We start from the raw sequence: 6,091 nt of genomic DNA on the forward strand, positions 1-6,091 counted from the left end.
TTCCCTACATCTGTCTTCACTGAGGATTAAAAACCCTGTTTGAGATGATGATTCCTTACAATTAGCAATCTCTAATATATAAAAAATGGAGTTTATCTTCAGATTTTAAACACCTGAACTTGGGTGCCCAAGTATAGGCATGTGAGTGAGATGCCTCAACTCCCCCAGTGGTCCCTGGGTATCTTGTAAGTACAGGCAGTGAGGAACATAGAGCTCACCCTGAAGCTGAGAGATCCATCTGGCCTCTTCAGTTGTCCCAGGCCTCATTATCTTGTCCTAACTCTGAGTTTAATTTAGCTTCCCACTTTGAGTTTAATTTAGCTGTGTCACCTGTTCCCTTGGGTTATCCTGCCTAGAGACCATCTGCAGCTTAAATAGGACACTGAAGTGCCTTGTGTCCTGTGCCACAGCTGTCAGACCCCAGCACAGGCAGTGGATGTACTGGGGTTTTTTTACTGGCACTAAACGAACTATGGGCAACTCAACTGGCCCTTCAAATATTGTAGATTATGGTGAAAACTTAAATACCTAATTCTTATAAAGACATCTACGTCTAGCTCTCCCATCCTGTCAGGTGAATTCCCATTTTTAAAGATGATAAATGCCATCATATTAAAAGGACTTTACAGCAACAGAAATAATCACACAAAGGACAGCAAACCTACTTCAGCTAAAAATAACAAAAACTAGAAGAGCAAAGTTCCAACTAGTCCTCCTCCTTCATTTTCAGCCATATCTAGGTAAAAAGCCCAGTGCAACCTTTTGTCACATCCATTTTTTATACTTGTTTCTATTAGTTTTATTGTGTAAATAAAGCAAAAAAAAAATAAATATTATCTCCAGTTCATAAGAAGCCACATCATTTATTTTCATCCTTTGTCACTAATCACTCAAAAAGAAAAACAAAAACAAGTATGGAAAAGCAGTCTGTCTATTTTAGGCATTTTTCTTTCTTTGTTTAGCCACCATTTTTGAGTTTCTCCTCTCAAGAAATCATATCATCATACAATGATTTTCTTCTCTCAGCTCCTCTTCTCTCTTAGCTCTATTACTTCAAACAGCTTGAGCTTGACAGATCAGATTTAGTGAATGTTAATAAGCTAAAGTCAATAAAACATCTGTCCAAATCATTTCTAACAAATGTAACACTGGTTTATAGATTTAGATGCTATTGGTAGCCATCAGAGAAGTTAACTTGCAGGCAACTTGCAACATTTAAAAATGACAAAGTGTTGAATGCTGCAATTTATACAAGATAATCAGATGTGGTGGTTTCATGGTGCTGTGCATATTCTTTCTCATTTCCTTTATAAAGACCATTTGTTTTTCCTTCTCTCTAAACTGAGCAAACCCCTCTATGAAAACCTGTAAAGCAAAAGACTTCTCATCTTTTCCTGTCTTCAGCTTCCCCCTGGGAAGTGCATTATACTTTTTGTGAGCTGTGTATTCTTATCAGTATGTATATGGCTGTCTGTCTTGGGTCACACTGAAGGTCTGAGAAGTCCAATATTTTGTCTCTAATGGTGGCCAATGTTTGAAATAAAGAAAAAACCTAACAGAATAAGTATCTTTTATGTCCTCTTAGTTTACAGCCATCTCTTGCTCCGAGTTGTACAGAAACAGCCTTCTAGCCCTTTCACTAGTACCAGCCTATTCTAGTGCGGAATTTCAGATGCTTGAGAAAGTGAAGTATCAAGATTTCCAAACTCCAAGTGAAAACACAATGTTTCTGCTCTATTTTTCCTTGTAGATTTACCAGTCTGTGCCTTGTAGGACCCAGGAGAAGCTCCATCTACTGTTGAAGTAAGGTAGTTGTGTGAAATTCCTTTTGTACACCACGTTTGCAGTCACTTAGTATTAGCATTGTGGTGAAAAGAGATGTCTTTCCTAAGAGTTCAGCCACATTATTTCACATAGATACACCTTCAGCTCATGTGCATCTGATAGCTCATGCCATCATTTGGAAAGCAGGTGTACATAGAGACAGCCACACATCCACATATATCAGTACTGTGTAATGTTACAGCCAGCCCACAGCATATTCCCCAGGATCTCAGAAGGACTTTTCCCAGAGTAGTCATGAGTATCCTTTTGTTGTAGCTGACAACTCAGATTCAGTTGGGAATTTGAAATGGAATCCTCTGAAGTTTCTAGCACTTGAACAACTGGCAACAGATTTCAACAGAGTTGATAATGACACTGAATGTGGTAGATAAAGCAGCTCCTGAGATAACTTCAGTGAAGTTTTCTTGACCATGCCACAGGGGAGTTTAACTGCATCTGAATCAAATGCAAAGAGCAAACAATACATACACTGCATTCTCCACATTGAAAGTTGATTTATTGCTATTTGACAGAAGAATGACACTTTCTCTCATTAGGCTGAGAGTTAATGGTGGAGATTCTAGACTCCTTATCAACTTGTCATTTGCTAGTGATATTTCTACCAAGGCAAGCAAACAAGGCACCATCAGCTTTCCTTCATCTTAGTAGGAAAGTGCAACCTGCCATCCTCTTAAAAATCAAGAACAAAAAATAAGGCAAAGCTTTGCAGGGCCTTGGACCAGTTTTGAGGGTAAGAAAACTCCAATTAGAGATTCATGGTCTTCTTTAATTTGGCTGTCATCTTTATGTGAACTGTTCAATTCCCACAGGAGGAGAACAGGGAGTTGCAGAGTGTAAGAATATGTATTACACTGGACAGATCCAGATAATTGCTCTGTCCTAATAACCCCTATGATTTGTTTCTTGTGGTTTTCCAGTTCTTTTATTTTACTTCAGAAAAGCACTTTTTATGTCAAAGTTTAAACTTTTTCAACTGAAATTAGTGTTACTTTAACCAAAAGAAACATGTAGTAGGATGATTTCTTATACTTATTTAAACTTTGGTAGGTAACTTAGCCTCTGAAGAGCTTTTTCTTGAAGCTTTTTTCTTTTTCCTCAGTGAAGTACTTCTGAAGGACATTCAGAGAGTCTAAAAATACTCAGAATATCTCTAAGCTCAGTTCATTCCACCTCTGTATGCGCTATGGAAAAACATAGATATGTCTAAAAAACTTCCTGTGCATAGAAGAAATAGAGGAAAACCTTGCTTGATTTTCATGTTGCTTTGCAAGAACCTCATTCATCAGTTTTCAAATAACTTCTCTAAGAAGATTAAAAGCTAAGCATCTCATTTCCCCTCTCTGGAACTTTGTAACATCCTTCTTTTGAACACATTGAAAATAGATGGCACACACAACATTTGATAAGACCCATCTCATTGCAAACCAAGAGCTGAAAAATCAATTTTTTGAACAATCAGATGTTTTGTCTTGATTATTTCTTTTCTGTCTCAAGCCACACTTTTCTGTACTTTACTTAATAGCCAAATTTCCAAACCAAAATCATTGATCTTTCAAATACTGGTACAAAAGTATGTTTGCCTTTGTGAAAACACAAAATGCCAACTTGTAACAATTTCTGCAAAGCCATTGAATAGATGTAGCAAAGAAGAAGCATTGGAGTGTTGGGTTTTTTGGGCTAGAAACACCTTTTATGACTAAATATTTTACTGTCTGCTCTGATGACCAGTGGTTAAAGACTGTGAGGGATGTTTCATTTGAAAAATTCTTTGTGATTGAGTGCCTAGAAAATTTACAACCTAAGACCTTGAAGCTTCAGAGGAAAATGTCTTACAGCAACTGATACCTCTAACTTGTTCAAGATGTTGTCACACTTGAATTACTTTACTTTAGACACTGCCATTATAGTTGCAAAAGGTCAGATATGTGGGTGGCAGAACACAAAGTACTTATTAACTCAGTTGCTGAAATATTGTTGCAGATACTAACTAACATCAGAAATTTGACTGGTAGCATCTTCTGCATGATTTATCCTCTTAAGGAAAGTAATTGAAAAGCAGCAAAGAGCACAGAAGGGGACTGGCTGTTATTCAAACTCTTTTGTCCCTTTGTTTTCTTGCAGACTGGGTGATGCAGCTGGTTTGTGTTAGGCCAGCTCCTCACGTCATTCTGGAGGAGCACACACTTTAAGGCTGATGAAAGCAAGTGCCTCTTTGACAGTGTTCATTTTGACAGTAACATCATGAAAGTGAAAGAAAATGCATCCTCAGACAGTCTGATTTCAGGTGTGTCACCTGAATTCCCCAGAATTCTCTTGATACTTGATGTTTCCTATGGAGATGTACCATTGTGTCCAGTATAAAAAAAAAACTGCCCCTCAGTATTTTCATTTTATTTAAGGAGGAGAGAAACTTCATAGCATTTGTTGAAGAAATTACTAGGTAGTTAAAAATCTTGAACTTCTTCTTTATTTTCAGTTCAAGCATAACACTCAAGGCAAAAATCACTGCCATTTATACCTATCCCTTTTTTTCCCAACATACATCCCTTTTTTCTCTTCCTGATTAGTATCCTGTATGTAAAGGCAGGCTTAATTTTAAACATTAGAAAATGATAGTGTTTCTTTTCCTCCAAAGGATTATTAAGCTATTTTTATTAGCTGTCTCACTAGAAAGGGATCCTAGCTTTTGGTGTGCTTCTGATAAAGTAGTTATAGTGTTAGTTTGCTTTCCATGTCTAGAACAATGAAACACGTGTAAGGACATAATATGCAACTGTTGAAAACTTATAATTTGCAGTATAATTTTTATTAACTCAAGTGAAAATTTGAAAGAACAAGTAGTTTGAAGTGTGTATAGTTTTAAATAAGACACAGTATCCTGCCAGAATACCAAAATAATTCTACTGTCTGCAATGGGGTGTAGACTTAAATTCTGTGGAGTTAGGAAATTAATTATTATAGCAATTGGCTTGCATGAATATTGGCCATAAAGACCTACAAATTGGAATATGGCAGACTTTTAAACTTTAACATCTTACAATACTTTCATCACATTCAATTAAATATTATATTTTTCTGTGATGTTTCATCAGTATGCATAACTTCATTATCTCCATCTTTTAGGCACATCTAGTGATGTGCAATGTTTTAAATCATGCTGCTGAGTGGAGTTTTCCTCATATAATGTGTGAGGTGAAGTTTTACCTCAATTCTGAGAACTTGAATTTCTCTGAACTTGGGTGATGACTTCTCTGTTCTAACTGCATATATGGATTTCCAGGTCAATATGGACATGCTTATTTACCTGAAAAATCTGCCTTTCTGGCAGGTTTTCAGCTGGTCTTTCCAAACAAGTGACTGTTGGTTTAAGTCATTATGGTGTGGCCTGTCTGCTGTTTATATGACTTCACAGATGTGGGTGGTAACATAAATAGATACTGTTTAAACTTGCAGGTTTCTGTAGAATGCACTGTTTTATTAAGTAATATTTTAAACGAAAGGATATTTTTATTTCTTCCAGATATCCCTAAGCAAGGTGGAAATTAAATAAATTAAAAAACAAACCAAACCAAACCAAACCAAGAAACTCAGAGCAACTGCAAATTATTGCTACCTGCTGAAGAATTGAAGAGAACATAAACCTGGTACTCAGCATCACTAGCTGTAGAGAATTCTCACAAAAGTCAGCAGGAGTTTTGAATAAACACTGACAGCAGGGTAATGTCCTTGGAGGTTATTTCTGTTTCAGAGGAATCTTCCTGTTCTGCATTACCACCTGTGCTGATCCTTGTTTGACAAATGAAAAAGAAGCATCACAGATATTTTAATAAAACACAGAGTGCTGCCAATGTTTTAAAAGACAAAGCAGTGCCACAGATTTTTAAATTCAGAGTAATAAAAACTGGAAAATATTTCAATCTTTGGGCCTATTTAACAACATGATCCATCCTTCTAAAACCAAATTAATAAATGAAAAACAGAGTAAAATACTTTTTAAAGCCAGTAACAAAACTAGAATACATTTATTGGAGAAAGGATCAAAGAGCAAATAACAATAGAATAATATATTTGGATGTTCACCCATCACTTGTTATACTACTGAAAAGTATTCAAGCTGAGCAGGAATTGACAGAAAGTATCACAAACAAAACTCTGTTTAGTTGATACTTTGCTTCTGGCTTACTGAAATACACCACTGATCCTGACCTCTGGGGACAATTGTTGACAGCTTTTGTCATATTCCCAT

Source organism: Chaetura pelagica, unplaced genomic scaffold, assembly GCF_000747805.2.
Source record: "Chaetura pelagica isolate M959 unplaced genomic scaffold, ChaPel_1.0 scaffold341, whole genome shotgun sequence".
NCBI lineage: Eukaryota > Metazoa > Chordata > Aves > Apodiformes > Apodidae > Chaetura > Chaetura pelagica.